The sequence below is a fragment of the Mustela nigripes genome, chromosome 9 (assembly GCF_022355385.1).
Source record: "Mustela nigripes isolate SB6536 chromosome 9, MUSNIG.SB6536, whole genome shotgun sequence".
Classification (NCBI taxonomy): domain Eukaryota; kingdom Metazoa; phylum Chordata; class Mammalia; order Carnivora; family Mustelidae; genus Mustela; species Mustela nigripes.
Genome location: NC_081565.1, coordinates 45,970,971 through 45,988,043, shown reverse-complemented (window position 1 = coordinate 45,988,043; position 17,073 = coordinate 45,970,971). Strand labels below are relative to the sequence as shown.

At 37.7% G+C, this 17,073-nt stretch overlaps 1 long non-coding RNA gene across 2 annotated transcripts in view; it reads right to left on the bottom strand.

The window, feature by feature from the left end:
- Positions 1 to 17,073, bottom strand: part of LOC132025111 (uncharacterized) — a 117,780-nt gene that overhangs the window by 27,626 nt on the left and 73,081 nt on the right. The window contains exon 1 of one of the 2 annotated variants that reach the window (XR_009406421.1): positions 11,040 to 11,118. The exons of the other annotated variant lie outside the window; for it this stretch is intronic. This is a non-coding gene — a long non-coding RNA (uncharacterized LOC132025111). Of the gene's footprint in view, positions 1 to 11,039; positions 11,119 to 17,073 lie in introns of those variants that run through there. 2 annotated transcript variants of the gene reach the window in all.

Here is a 17,073-nt window from a genome sequence, read left to right as displayed (position 1 = left end):
AAGAAAGAGATAGGCTACAAAAAGAATTGGATACTTTGCAAACCCATTTTAGGGAGGATACTGAAACCCATAAACTGCAGTGTTGATAATTTAACTATTTTCAACCAAATAAAAGGCATAGGCTTTATAACACAACCTTACCAAATCCAGGAGCTTCCAAACATACCTTCAAAGTGGGACCCTTTGCTAAGATTTATGATGGTATTAGATTGGAGCCTTGTTAATTCTTTCACTAGACAGAAGAACATCTAGAATGATTTAGGGTGCAGTCTCACAGAACCCTCACATGTCTAACATACATACATAATGGAATGTAGAAGACATTTGTCTTAAAATGGAATTGTACGAGTCACTGAAATTAAATAACATAAAAAATTATAAAATTCTTTTGTAGCAACATGGACGGGACTAGAAGAGATTATGCTGAGTGAAATAAGTCAAGCAGAGAGAGTCAATTATCATATGGTTTTACTTATTTGTGGAGCATAACAAATAGCATGGAGGATAAGGGGAGATGGAGAGGAGAAGGGAGTTGAGGGAAATTGGAAGGGGAGGAGAACCATGAGAGAATGTGGACTCTGAAAAACAACCTGAGGGTTCTGAAGACATGGGGGGTGGAAGGTTGGGGGTACCAGGTGGTGGGTATTAGGGAGGGCATGGATTGCACGGAGCACCGGGTGTGGTGCAAAAACAATGAATACTGTTACACTGAAAAGAAATAAAAAATAAAAAATAAATCTTGAGAAAACCATGTTTATAAAACACTGCCAACATAGACTAAATATGGTTGAGACTGAAATGTAAAGACCTCTCAGTCTATGACTTTCTATAGTCAAGAAAGTTGCCTAGCCACAAAGAGGGCATAATCTACAATGCTCTCTTCAGAAATAATTGAAGACCATAGAAAACAGCTTCAGAAGTCAGAGCCTTAAAGGGCCGTGGACAATAACAGACATGGAAGCTACTTTCAAGAAATGAAATTAGGCACTAAACAAGCAATATTTCTTATATCCTGGGGAAAGGGCTCTGACCAGTTTGGCTTAGAGGGCTATCAGAAATGTCATCAGTGGGTTACTTTGTCTTCCTCTTTTCCATTTTCCAAGTGGTGCTGTTTCGTGGGTCTCCCCTGCCCCTTTTTCACCACAGGATATTGGATGTATGTGAGGCAGATCACCTTTTTTCTTAGTTCATGTTTTTTCAGATCAAAGGGTGCCACATCTGGACCATGAATTCCTGGTGACCCTGACACCATGATTAGCCAAGAGTTTGGGGAGTATTGAAGGAGGTGACTAAAATTTAGCATTTGAGAGTACTCATATTTATGAAAAAAAGAAAAGATGGTGAAAGATTCAATTATTCAAAATTGTTCATTCCCTCCCCTCCCATGCATGACTCTACCCCTTGACTGCGGCACAGCTATGTGACTGGCTTGGTTAATGGGATATTATAAAATATGAGACTAGCGGAGGATAAAAACGTTGAGCTATACTTCTTGTAACTCTGCCATCACCAGGAGAGGAGGCCTCCATAGGGAAGCTGCCACATCCACAAATCTCTTAGTTTAAAATAATTCAAACAAGAAGCTAAGATGTCCCATAGAGATTTTTATTTTACACATGGGTCAGTGGTCCAAATTAACTCTCAGGATTATCAGATACTAGATTCCTCCAGATACGGTTCCCTCCAAGTGTTTCCCCATGTTCTGGATTACCCCAAAGGCAGAGGGGTTACAGAGCAACTAGCACTTCAAAGATCTGTATCAAGGTTAAAGGATTAAAAATAGGAGAATGTATTACATACTGGTAAAATTATTATATGTTCTTCTATTTCTACCGCTATTCAAATATGTTTAGGATCAGGGCAAGGTAAATCTTGGTCATAGGAGAAAGGAGAGAATTGTACATATAGTATGTTACAGGGTTAGGCTTGGGCTCAAAATACTTAGAGTTGTCATCAATGATTTTTTTTTAAGATTTTATTTATTTATTTGACAGAGAGAGATTACAAGTAGGCAGAGAGAGAGAGGAGGAAGCAGGCTCCCTGCTGAGCAGAGAGCCCGATGTGGGACTCGATCCCAGGACCCTGAGATCATGACCTGAGCCGAAGGCAGCGGCTTAACCCACTGAGCCACCCAGGCGCCCCTGTCATCAATGATTTTGACACCATAATTTGATCAAGAGGTTTGGGTCAGGATTTGAAAGTGCACCATAGGAGGCTATAAGGAAAAGGAATCAGAAACGCTCAGAATGAAATTCATCAGTGATGAGCATGAGAGCAGCATAATTCACTTGCGGGACTAAAACCATTTGGGAATCTAAGTTAGGTTCATTTCTGTCAGGAGAGATTTAACATAATCCTACCTGAGGGCAGGAACTCTCTAAAAAATTTTCCAGTTCTTTGATACTAAGATCTAAAAGGAAAAGGAAACTTTGAAAAACATGCATGTATGACTTGAAAGACTGTACATTTGGATTGATATTTAATATTACCCTCCCATTTCAAATGCAGTGTTTAAAAATGTAGTATCGATGGGAACTTGTAAGGATCCAAACACTCAAACCCCCACAAATTAATTCTATAAAACGACCTTGCTTGTATTTAAAAAATTTCTAAGAGATATATGCAAGCTTCTGGAGGTGAAGGATATGTTCATCACCTTCATTGTGGTGATGGTATCGTGGGTAAACATGTGCCCAAACTCAGCAAATTGTACGATAGTTTTTTTGTGTATCAATTATACCTCAATAAATCTGTTTACAGCTTTTCCTATGGACCCACACATACTACTTGTTTGTAAAAATGTCCTCTATTCTTCATGCATTTCCTTCTTCCTTCGTCCTTTCCAAATGTCATAAGGACCAGGGAAGTCAGGGAACCATGTGGGCCAAACGTGATTGATGGTCAATGTTCTATTTTAAATTTTTGTTTAAAAAAAAAAAATCCATGGAAACATCCCTCTTTTTCAGCTTATCTTGTATCAGGAGGGCTACGATCTAAGTCAGTTCAGTTCAGCCTCATTCAACATGTGGGTTTTGAGCCCTCTTTTATCATCAGTCATGCCCCAGAGAAGATGACAAGAGTTGAGAGTTCCCTGTCCTCAGGAAGATTAAAGTTTGGGATAATGTTATTTGTTTTTTTTTGTTTGTTTGTTTATATTCCATCTTTATTTGATACCATATAAGTTATGTCAGGAGAATTATAAAATACAAACATAAAAGGGAAATTCAAAGTCACATTTAAACCCACCACCCAGAGAAACTACCATGATCAATCAGATACAGCTTTCGCCCTTTTTCTATGCATATTTAGACACACTGAAAAAAATCATTTTGTAAACAGTATTTTGAAACATGTCTGTGTCAATATTTTGGAAGAGTCTTTTCACATCAATAAAATAAGTCTAGCATATTGATTTTAGTTGCTGCATATTATTTCATGCTACATATGATGAATAAGCCTAATCTATTGAACTGTTCCTTATTTTTTGAAACCTGACTATGGTCAATATTTTTACTATCAAAAACAAGCATCCTTCATTAGTCCCACTTTTTAGTAAAAGTGAAATCCTGGTTTTAAATAAATGTACCATGTTTAAAGCTTTTAAAGCTACACTATTTTTCTAGTAATATTTATAGAACTATCCAATCCTAATATATTTATCATAACAAAGGGAAAATTGCTCAGAGCAGTACTTCCTGAAGGATTTTGGACACATCTCTTCTGCCTTCACTTGAGGCTGCCCAGGAAAAGGGTTTGATTCAAAGAAGTTTGGGGAACATATTATTTCCCACACTTTGATATTCACAGCTCATATTAGCATTTCAAAGACTCTGAAAAGTCCAGCACTAAAGAAACATGTTCAATTTTGTTTAAGTCAACATTTATTAGCCAGGGCACACTGTTTGATGTAATCCTTATTGGCATGCTTTAGAACATCCCTTGCTGCTTGAGAAAATAATTTAAAAATGCCCAAGTTTAAATAAAATGAAAATGCACTGATATTTTTACTCAAAGCAAGTATAATTTGACACGATTTATTTAGTGGTTAGCATTTGAAATACAATTTAAAATAATTATAACCATAAAGAAATATAATGGTAACCTTGAATAATACTATTATTGGAATGTCTCAGTCTCATATTGTTTTCACATTTTATTGACTGCTATACTTGAGATCAGCACTTTATTTTTACTATGTCTGAATGCACACAGTAGCAAATTGTATTTTGATGAGATTCTATGGTATATCTAAGAATGAGATGGGGATCAAGGTTTGCTGTATATATATACTTCAGTGGTTAAATATAGTTCTCATATATGATACTGTAAGAAGATGCTCTAAATAAATCCTAAAGTGAAATTAATTTCATGACCATTATATATTAACCCAAAAAAGAGATAAGATATTAATGCATAATCAAATACTTGCTGGCTATCTTTCATTTGCTTTCAAAAGATATCAACTTTTAGATGGAAATGTAAGGATATATTGATCTTTTTCATATGTCAATCAAATACCTAGTTAAACATGAGCAGAACATCATATCCATGTGGAAAAAACTGCCTTGTCAATCAAATGTCTTGTTATACACAGGTCTGACATCAGATTTAAGTATAATAAGGCATAAGATTGACAACTAATTAGTCAAATGTGAGAAAAATAAATTGTCCTTTGTTTTCCTTCTCTTTTTTAAGTGAGACAGTCCTTAGTTTTTCATTTACTCATTGCTAGTCCAAGTTGCAACATTTTGTTCTTATGGTACTGCTATGCCACAACTCCCTTTAATTTTGTGCCATTTTTTCCTTACTTCCACTGGCGTGGGGATATATGTGATCTACCTATGTTGATTACATGGTACTAATTAATGGATCAAGTATCCATGGATATACAATTACATGGAACAAATTTTTTTTAAATGAGAAAGCTAAAGCTTCACAGATCATCCTGAGGAATAACAACCACAAAAAATGGAGCCCCAGAGGAATATACAAACTTGGAACTCACTGACATTTACCACTAAATCAATAGCAGTCCTATGTGCCAACAAATGTCACTAAACTCTTTGGCTTAGTCTCCCTACCTCCCAGGATCTAGGACATTCCTGACTAGGAGGATGAATCTCGTGTATATAGGAACTTAGTGTCCTACTATGGCTTAAAACAGCCCTACCAAGACCAAGCCAAAGGAACACCTGAGTCATCACATTGGCTCAGCAATTTGGTGACCATGAAGCATCAATAATAATTCTTTAGAAGGCATATATTTTGAACCAAGTTCAGCAATCTGGGAGGAGACCAAAAACTGTCCAACCAAAACTGATCAACCACCTTGATCTTTTAACACTCTCAGGGTTGGAAGGGAACCATCAGTGTTTTGAAGCCAGAAGCATTAAGTGATATGCACTTAACATCATGGGCATAGCACAGAATCAGAGCAGTTTCATTCAAATAAAAATATCTCAGGCTCTCTCCTAGTGCAAGACACAGTGCTAAATCAAAGAAGGTAAAAAGCAAAACAAAAACAAAAACAGTGTTGGCAATATACAATGACAGACTTCAACCTATTTGCTCTAATCAGGGTTTGGGCATGAAATGAAGGAATTATAAAACAAAGCAAACCCTTCTGATGCTTTCAGAGAGGCACAGCAAATACTGTGAGAGATTAAAGAAGAAAGAATCCATATTTACAGCAGATCATGAAAATGTACTACTTGACTCACCCAGGTCTTGGGAGGAAGAGAAGAATTTTGACTCAGAAAAAAAAAAAAAAGGAAGACAAAATATCACGGTGTGGAAGTTCACTTGTCCTGATTTGGGCAGAACAGCAAATAGTTCAGTTAGAGAGAAAAGGAGTTAAAAAACGGGAAGATAAATCGCTGGTTTCCTGTAAAGGGATTGAATGAAGCCTGGAGTTTATGTACCCAGTTCAATAGGTAGTCAGTAATCCAAGTCAAAAAATCTTACTGATTTTGTTCTATTTTGGACAAAGTCGGGAAGAGACAGAAAGGCCATCTGGGAAGCTATTGCATCATTCTCAGGGAACGGCAATGAAAATGTAAATGAGAAAAGCCAAGAGGAGAAAGTCAAGGAGAAAATGGAGGTGAGAGACATTGCAATGGTGCATTGTACTGAACTTCGCAAGTACCTGGAGTTGGGAAATGAGACAGGGAGACACTGCAGACTGCCCCAGACACTTTAGTGATAACAAAAAGAAGGTTGAACGGAGATTCGGGGAAGGAACATGGAGAGTTAAATAGTAGAAGAAGACACACGGAACAGAAGTAAGTTGGAGAAGACGACTGTGCAGACGATGGAAGTTTAGAAAGGTTAAGAGATAAATGGACTGGAGACAGAGAAAGTTGGGGGGAAAAGCAAAATACGTATGATTGAAAAATACAATGTATAGTGGGTATAATATCACACAGAAATGGAATAAAAATAAAGCTCTTCACAATCAACTAGCATTTCTTTGCACCTCTTGCTCAGGCACCACAAGCTTTAATCTAGAGTTAAATGGTTGCCTGCCTCCCAGCTCCATCAAAGGGAATCACGCTCAACCATCCGCTTCCTTTTACCCCTCTCTTTTTAGGTGCTGAAAGCAAACCCACAATGTGTGAATGGCAGAACCAATCCCTCATTTCAGCCATATTCATTTTCCTCTGGTGAGATTCTTGCACTGAAAATGGAAGTTTTCAATGGAATCATGGAATAAAAAGCTAATCTCTATGGCATCTTACGATCATGACGCCCAGACTGTATGACGGTCATGAAAGACCTTTTCACACCGAACAAAGATGTGTTTTCGGGGCCCAGTCACACTTATTGTGATGTCCTGAGGCTGCATGTCACAAGAATATTTTTGGTAGAGTATAATCATTTTCTAACAGCTGTGTGCTCTAAATACTCTTTTTGAAAGTTGGTACCTAAAAGAGAAGTTTTCACTTGAGTCTTGTAAGCATTACATGTTAGCTAAGATATCTTCAAATGTACATATCCTTTATTCTGGTTTATCTTGTATTAATCTTTCTTCAAATGAGGAGGCTTTTTTTTTTTTAAGATTTCATTTATTTATTTGACAGAGAGACAGAGAGAGAGAGAGAGAGAGAGAGATAGATCACAAGTAGGCAGAGAGGGAGGCAGAGAGAGGGAGGGAAGCAGGCTCCCCACTGAGCAGAGAGCCTGATACGGGGGTTGATCCCCAGGACCCTGGGACCATGATCTGAGCCAAAGGCAGAGGCTTTAACCCACTGAACCACCCAGGTGCCCTGAGGAGGCATTTCTTGAAAAACAAAATTATAATCCTTGGATTTTTGATAAATGCATGACATGGTCAGAGAGGGTTATTCTGGCAATATAAACAGAGAGAGAGAGAAGGAGGTCTGGAAAAGGACAGAAAGCAATAATCTATTCTGACATGTGACCTTATCAAGTTTATAAGTGTCATCATGGTCACTTACACATCCTCTGGAAGAGATGGTATGCGATTTTAGGAGGTTGTTTTTATTTACTAATTGAAAAAGCTTTTGTTGGCCTAGTTGGAAAGAGAATTTACAGAAATAGTAAACACACACACACATATAGGGGTATCTCAACAAAACTACAAATTGAATCTTGAAACCCAAGTGCTTAATTGCTGTTTGGTCTACTTCAGCACAAACTGAGGCTATGCAATAACCGAATATAATTCTAGCTTGAAGAATCTGTCTATCCAAATGTTAGACATACATCCTGACTTCTTTACATTTTTTACACTTGCCTTTTTGTTTGAATCAAATAATATGAGAAAGATGGAAAGAAATTACTTCTCCTTTTTGATTAAAAGTAACTCTTCTGTATCACTACCAGTAGTCTTACATGCAGGCCAATGCAGCCATTTGACCAGGGCTTTACAAGATACAATTTGCATATGTGAAAAAAAAAGTTAATTCAATATATGCATTTACTCAGAAATTTTGGGTAAAGAGTACCCGAAATCCCATGCACTATTTCTCAGCATTTTTCTATTGAAAGGCATTTTGACGTTAAGCATTAACACTGGTCAGATAAATACTTTGATTTGCTGGGCAGAAGTGGAAGTTCTGTTGAGGTCCATAAAAATAACAGTACATCTTTTTCATTTGCTCGAAATAAAAATTCCTAATATGCATCTATCTAGTAAAGTTATTTGGGGTGATTGTGGGACATACATCAAATGATCTTGTTCCAGATTTATGCAAGTATTCATGGAATACTTATCTGCCAGACTCCCTTCCAGGGAACAAGGATACATTTGTAAACAAAATAAGCTAAAATTCCTGTCCTTGTTTGAAGATGACGAAGTGCCAAGGTGGGGATGGAGAGTAGGAAAGGGGGAACTGGACAAGTTCGGGGAAGGGCGTGGGGTGTTCTGTTTTGGGCGGGGCAGGTCCAACCACCTTGAGAAGGTCATCCCTGGACATGGACTTACTTGACAGTGAGTGGGGGGGGGAGGTTTGAGGAAACAGCCAGTGCAAAAGCGCTATGGTTGGAACATGCCTGGCACATACAAGTGACAGGAAAGTGTGACGAAAGGAGAATGAGGGAGGGAAGGAGAAGGGGCATAAGAAGACAGGGAATGGGTACTAGATCCTATAAAATCTTTTAGGCCATTGTATTCTAAGTGGAATGGGGAGCACCGCAGAGAGTTACGAGAGGGGTGACGTGATTTCTCTTATGTTTTAAAATTTTCACCCTGACTGTTCTTTAGAGAATTGCAAGGAAGCAAGGCGGCTATTTAGGAGACAATTGCTCTAATTATGCCACTTTGGATAAAAGATGGTGGGAGCTGAAAAGGAGGTATAAGCGGTGAGGGGCGGCAGGAGGAATAAGGCTGAGTCTGTGGATATATCTGGACACCAGAACTTGCGGATGGATTGGGTGTGTGCGTTGTCAGGAAAAAAGAGGATTTAAGGATGATATCAAAGCTTTTGTCCTTGTACCTTGGAAGGATGTAGCTGTCATTCATTTTCTTTAGGAACATTTGCTTTCAGTATCTTCATAACAAAAACAAATTTAATACATGGGAAAGCGACACTGCTTTGGGGCTATTCGTTGAAAATGTATTGATTTGGGCTCAACTAATTCAGAATTTATGATGACCCACCAGGATTAGATTGGCCAAAGACTTCCTCTGTATCCTGTATAAAGGCAATATTTTCAAAGAATATTAATATTGCCTACAAAATTTTAGGAAGGGGGGAGGGAAACTTTAACTTGGAAGAGAAACTCTTTCTGGGTTTTTTTGTTTTTGTTTTTTGTTTTTTCTTTTATAAGTACCCATTTATACAGGAAGATTTTTGTCTGTATAGAAATGCTTAAAGAAAGACTGTGAAACCTGAGCTTGGCAACACATATTTTCGTGTTGCTGTGAACAGCTGCTTTGTCTGAGTCAGCCATGAAGTTAATCTGCCTCTTCAAATACATATATGGGAAGAATAACCTAATGAAAAATGTTCAGCCTAGCTGGTCATTAAAGCCATGTGAATTTAATCAATAATGAGATTCTATATGACATTCCATCAAATTTGCCATAGTTTGAATTGTTTAAAAGAACATCTGGGGGCACCTGGGTGGCTCAGTGGGTTGGGCCGCTGCCTTCGGCTCAGGTCATCATCTCAGGGTCCTGGGATCGAGTCCCGCATCAGGCTCCCTGCTCGGCGGGGGGCCTGCTTCCCTCTCTCTCTCTGCCTCCCTCTGTCTACTGTGATCTCTCTCTGTCAAATAAATAAATAAAATCTTTAAAAAAAAAAAAAAGAACATCTGATTTTCAGGTTCAGGACTGAGTGCATACATGTGTCCATCCTCTCAGCCAAAATCCCACCGAAATGAGAGCTAGGATGTATAGGATATATAATTAATAGCAAGGGCAGTGAGAGCACCATCAGCAGGTAAGGCTCTGACAAACGTCTAGAGGATGGGTGGCAGGTGGGATCACTTTTAAAGCTATGCCACAATAGAGACAGCCAGAGTTCAGCATGTGCACGAGCAGACTTTATCGAAGGTGAAAGTCGCCATTTCCACTAATGCCCTAGAGAGGTACCAGCCTTGCAGTCAGCAGATTTGTAGAGCAGCCGTGAGCTGTAGAGCAGCCGTGAGCTGCAGAGCTGAAATCTGTACAGTTAGTAATGATGCTGTCGACGGAGCAGCTGGAGATACCAGACCACAGCACCTCCCTGTGCACATACAGAATGCTGGCCTGATGGCATCCGGCCTCCAAACAGAAGCTGGAGCTAGAGCACTCTTCTCGGAAGAAACATGACAATCAATAGTGGGAGTCAGTGGGAAGAGGGAGTCTGAATATATGTAAAAAAAAAAAATAAATAAATTTAAAATAAATTTAAAATAAAGTCATATTCTTCTTTGAGAAAGGGCAACCAGGAGAGGGTTTTTTTATTTACTGAACAATGTACACTTACCTCAGAAATATTTAATCTAATGGCTTTCTAACTTTATTATTCATAAAATAATATTAGGGGATGGACAATTCTCAAACTTAAGTGTTCATAAGATTACTGGAGGAGCAAATTAAAAAGTATAACCTCAGGATAGTCTCATTCAGTAGGCTGGCAGTGGGACTTAGGAGTCCGTATTTTGAAAAAGTACCCCTATTGACTCTGATGGAGATCGCGGAGAATAGAGCAAAAGGGAAACAGAGCAGGCACATTTGGTGCCCTCTCCTGTACTAACGCATGTCCTCTTCATTCGCTTTTTACAGATGGTCTTCCCTGTTCCTCCGTCTTTATTCCTCTCCTACCCGTATGTCAAAAATCCACGTCTTTACCTGCCGCCACCAAAATCTCTTTCTCTGAATGCCTATACTGCCTTTTCTTTTCTTTCCATTTATAAGACAACTAATGCACTTTTTAAACATTACTGGTATCGTATCACTGAAATGTTATTGATGCATTTCATTGTTATAAATAGCCCCATGTTTCTCTCTTGTCTCACTATACAGTGTAACTTCACCAAGTGGTTTGAATACATTAGCAGTACCAATAATTATTCATAGATGATGGACTTACTTTCTTTATAGTTTAAACTAAGTTGATATCTCACCCTTCCCATGCTTTCCATCATATTTCTCCACACCAGAAAAGGGGGGCGGTGGGGGTTGCTATTGCTGAAGGAAGAAAAGAAAGGAAACATAAGAAACAAATTTTGGAACTACATCAAAAATTTTAAATACATCATTTTAACTATCTCTATTGTCATTTAATGAATTTCAAATTAAGTAACAGATATGTGTAGTAGATGGGATGTGTTTTCAGCCCAGTGCTATTTGACACCAAACAAAAGTATTCCAATGTTCAATAGAAAATATATCTGTACATATATTTGTGTATATGTATTCTTGCTATATCAGTGTTCATTTCTAGTTATATTTATATATTCACATACTTATACATGCCTGTATTTCATACCTAGTTTTGAAAATAGTTTATAGAAGGTATATTTTATTGAATTATGACTATAAAATAATTACTTCCAGGTTTGCAAAATGACAATAAAAAATGTAATACATATTTATAACGTTAAAAAAAAAAAAGAAAAGAAAAATCCAACCATAAGCTCACTAACGCAGATTTGGAAACCTCCGGCAAAGCACTGGTATATTCTAATATAAATATAATCTTAAGAATCCTGATTCATTGGGTTTTTAGATCATTTATACTCATAATGATCCTAGTTTGAAAATATTTTGATTTTTAAAAAAAATTGTTTAAATTACAGAAACATACTCATGTTACTAAACAAAGACACTGAAGACTAATAAGTAAAAGTGTTCCTCAAACACCTCATCCCCTTCTCATCACCCTCCTCTTCGCAGGGCAAATTGCTTTTAACAGTTTATGGGAATTATCCCAGAGTAGGTTTCTATACAATCAACATAAAGGTGATGACATTTATAAAGTGTTGGCTTTAGAACACTTTAACACTTTAGAACACTTTAAAGAACGCTAGGGCACATGCTTTACTCAGACTACCTCATTGACTCTCACAATGGCCCTGTGAAATACAGACCATTCCTATCTCCGTTTCGCCAGGGAAGGAACTGAGACTGGGAGGCACGAGCATAAATCAGTGAAACCAAGATTCAAACTTAAGTAGAAGGGCTCAGCCTTTAACATCTTCATACCATAAAATGGCTGCCAATATAGGTATCGAATCATAGATGGGAAATTCATAAATGAGATATGCTTAAATGTGTATGATTTTTGTTACATAAATGAGATCATGCCATATGTATTTTGCTATGCCTGGGAAGACTAAACGGAATAGGCTCAGTGCCACGCATGGTACATGGTAGCATTTCAAGCAGTCTCCCTTCTAACTTCTAGACACACTGAGGCATTTGATCTGAAGTTATTTCTGTTCACCACAGCACCTTTCACTTACTGGTGCTTCATAAATATTTCTTTGAGCCTTTTCAAACAAATTTGGCTAAGAACATTTTTTTTTAGTATGAGTTTACTCAAAATTAACTAAGATAAAACTCATTTGAACAAAACTACAGTAAATGGCTGGTGGGAAGATGGATGACGGAAACCTACTTGCCCCTTTGAAAACATCTGGAAGGTTTCTGGAAGACTACATTTCCATTCTATTTTGAGGAGGTCACTCTAAGTAACAGCCACTACTGTTAACTGGGGAGTGATCAGATATTTAATCAAAGAGGATTCCTTTTAGTAGATTGAGTGGACTTAAATGTACTCACATGTATTATAGGGAATTTAGTCCATTTCAGAGTGGGGTTCATGGACAACCTACACCAGAATCACCTGCAGTGCTTGTTTAAAAAAAAAAAAAAAGTGTCATTTCCTGGGCAGATGCAGAATATCTCAAGTGTGATCTGGAAACTTGCATTTTTAATAAGCATTCAAATTGAAACTTATGTTCCTGAAATTTTAAGAACCAGCGATTTGGATTTTACAGAGTTATGTTGCTAGAAGCATTAAAATGCATTGAAAAATGCTTAAATTAAGCCAAAAATTTCCCAATTTTTAGTGTAAAAATAATAGAAATATATGACTTTTGCCAGGAATCTTCCTTTTGAATGAATGACTTCATTTAGATGCCTTTGTGTATGGATATAAAAGGGCGTTAATATACATTTTGATGCAACATGTCACAACTCCTCATGTCTAGATAATTTTGCCAGCAATAGCAAGTATAGCCTTCCTTTAAGAAATTAAATGTTAGATTTTTCACACTTTGTTTTGGTTTCCATAACAGGCATCTTTTTTTGCACAGGGCAAATTATCAAGTCTTCACTGGTTTGTGTTTTCCTCTATGATGAGAAATTGCAGTTTTTGCCTCTCTTACTTTAGAATGTGTTAAATCAAGTCCAAATTTTCTGAAGAAACAGTATACGAAATGAATTTGAACTGAGTCTATAAGCAGGGAGAAAGCCCAAATTGAATCAGAACTGAAATTACACTCTGATTTAGTTATCTCACTCTGCCCCCGAAAAAGTGTTCCACAAATGGTAGAAAACAATGCTCCCGACTTAAACAGGAAATAAAATAAAAGTTCTGGTTTTGTGGCACATGGGACCACTGAAGGTTGACAGAGGAGAAGATAAACTAGAACAAATATCAATATTAATTGCACACATAGAAACACTGTCCTGGAGAATACCCAGTACATAAGGCATGGTCTTTGGGAGTCCACAGTCTGTAAGTGGAGGAAAAGCATGACACAACATAGCAAGTAAGAAATGTTATAAAGGAACATGAATAAAATGCAAGGGGAGTTTATAGAAAAGCAAGATTATTTTTGCATACAAAAGGATTATGAAAGCTTTCAAGTAAAGTTGACATTTGGAATTTATTTTGAACAATTAGGAAAGGGAATGAGGATTCGAGGTACAAGAATCCAACAACTCTTTCTACCACCCCTCACATTTTGGGGTGTGCCACACTCTCCTCGGTGGAAGAAAGAGCCAAGCAAATGGAAAATTGTCACCATGTTTTGCAGCCCAAGGTAGTTACAAAAATCCTTATACCTGGAGAACCAATTATAGTATTGCTCACTTCTGGGGCCTATTCCCACCAATCAGTGGGCAAGGAGGTGAGGCAATATAGATATAGAAACATCTAGATGTTTGCTTCATCTGTGGGAGACACCAAGCCCACAGGCTCAGGAAAATCAGTATTATAGACAACCACAACATTCTCCTAGGAGTTCATCCTTTGCCTAATACAGAATCTTCCCCTAAAGTCCTCCCTGAAGGCAGGGCTAGTTAGAGCAGGATTTTTCCTTCTTGGTTACTGTTTTACTTTATATACATATGGTTTAGGTCATCATAAAATAAAAATAACCTGTAAAGGAGCCCTATCATGGGTAATGTTAATGCAACTCACTTTAAATTAATTGTATTACATGCACTATTTGTCAAACTCCACTGGGATCTTGGCCCATCAAAATCCCTTGGGATATGAATGTAAATATTTTTTCAGACTCCACCTCCACCTCCAGAACTGGTCTTCTCTTCTACAGTACCTTTCTGACCTGTACATTATCTCCTTAACTCCCACTGATTATATTCATTAACCACTGACATAATCATGCTAAGTTACAACTAAGCATAGGACCTTAGTAGCATATAACAATGCACGTTTATTTAGCTCATGTACCTGTGTATCAGACGGGTGTTGTCTGATCTGGGCTGGGCTCATCTGAGCACCTCTGCTGGTTTCAGCTAAATTTGATTATGCATCTCTCATTGTCCTCCTGGGACTAAGAGATAAACCAAGGCATGTTTTAGTCATGAAATGCCAGGGGTACATGGGAGCAAGCAGAGACACTACTCTCTTTAAGGCTAAGGCTTCAAACTGACACACTGGCACTTCTAGTTCATTCTGTTATCAAAAATAAATCATAAATTCCATTCTCTTATCAAAAGCACAAAGCTAAACCCAAATTCAAGAGGCAATGCCCCTTTAGAAGGAGGAACTGTAAAGTCAGATAAAATGCAGAGATGCACCCCACACTTGAATTAGGCCTTTCACCCCCCCATATACTGCCTTGGCACATGGTGTTTACTGCTAAACCTAATGGTACAACATGGGATAGGGAGCTCGTAATTTGCTTCCAGAGGGTCTCTAGAACCTTGAAAAAAGTCTGACATGTAGACACTAGCATTTCTTGATAGACAGATGGGCGGGAGGAAGGAAGCTAGACTCGCTGAAGCACAGGACAAAATTACTATAAAGGAAGAACATGACGATTTGCTAAGTTTTTTAGATCTGGTCCCAATTCTTTTTTTTTTTTTCTTTTTATTCTTCCAAGAGTAACTGAAAACCAGTTCTTAATAATACCTGAAATGATCAGAGATAAACACAATATACGCTTAAGTTTTTTCCCTTAATTTCCTCCATGAAAACTTGGATTAAAGTACTCCCTTACTCGGAGAGTCTTTCACAGATCTTGGAATGAGTAATATCAAGTCACTGTCAATGTCACTGGATATGTGGTATGGCAAGGAAAGGCACTCTCTTTATCACTTGGCAGCGGTAAGAAATTATATATTTTTAAAGGCCACTAATATAATTAACTTTGGGGCATTCAAAGGTCAGGATTTGTCAAGAGACTAGGACATTTAGGATTAAGAAATGTGGATTTCTTTACAGGTCTATTTGGGTAAGCTTCTTAAAATTAAACCTCCTTAACTCTCCTCCAAGCTTCAATTGATTCCATATGTATAGATTTTATTACTAATGGTGGTCAGTTCTTTGTGTTTATAGGATATCTTTTTTTTAATTCAAGGAGTTCCAATTACTTAATAGCAGCAGTGATTCCTAGGTAATTACTACTAACTACTACTACTCAAGTCTAGGGTGCTAATGGCCAAGAACTAGTGTGCCTGGCAAAGTGCTAGGGAATTTATATACATTATTTTTAATGCTTAAAGTAACTCACTGAGGAAACATCTTTTGTACTTTTTTGGTAGAAAAGTGAGGGTTAGAGAATTTGAGACATGCTCAAACCAACCCCAAGTAATGCCAGGGCCAGAATTTAAACATAGATCAATATGATTCTAAAGTCTGTAGGTTCTCTTCATAACAGCTAGTTATATTCTGTATTTTTAAAACATTATTATTTGTTTACAAAATAAATGCCTTATTTAAACCAATAGGATAAAGAATAAAGACTTGAAGTTACAGGCAATACCGAAGTCTCTAACTTACTTCCCATATGACAACCTGGGGTACTAAGCCTACATGGAGTTGTTGATATTCAAACAAAATAATAACTGCTCCAATGCCCAATCTTTGGAGCAGAAAAGCAAAATTCACTGACAATACAAAATTCTCCTGAAATCTATGTATTAGTTTATGTGGTACCTTGGACACTATCTCAGGATTTCAGTATTTTTAAAGATTTATCTATTTATTTGAAAGAGAGAGAGATGAAGACAGAGAATGCCCAAGCATGAGCAAAGGGAGGGGCAGAGGGAAAGGAAAAGGGAGAGAAGCAAACTCCCCGGTGGTCAGAGAGCCCTACATGAGGTTCGATCCCATGACCCTGAGACCACAACCTGGGCTGAAATCGAGAGTCAGATGCTCAACCAACTTTTCACACATTTAATTCTGAAGCTCCAGTTATGTTTATTAGGAAAAGAGGGGAAGGCATAACAGAATGAAACAGATCTGAAGTATATGATTTTACTTTAAATGGCAGATTAAGAAATCAAATGGATCATGACTTTTATTTATATATAATTCCCTGAGTTGGCAGATGTCAAAAAGAAAGATCCTCTTTTCTTTTTCTCTGATACTCTGTCCCCTTCCTTCTTTTCTTTCCTTTTATTTTTTTCCTTTAAACAGAAGGAACATTTATTAGATTTTTTTTTTTATTTCTTTTCAGCGTAACAGTATTTATTGTTTTTGCACCACACCCAGTGCTCCATGCAATCCGTGCCCTTTCTAATACCCACCACCTGGTTCCCCCAACCTCCCATCCCCTGCCCCTTCAAAACCCTCAGGTTGTTTTTCAGAGTCCACAGTCTCTCATGGTTCACCTCCCCTTCCAATTTCCCTCAACTCCCTTCGC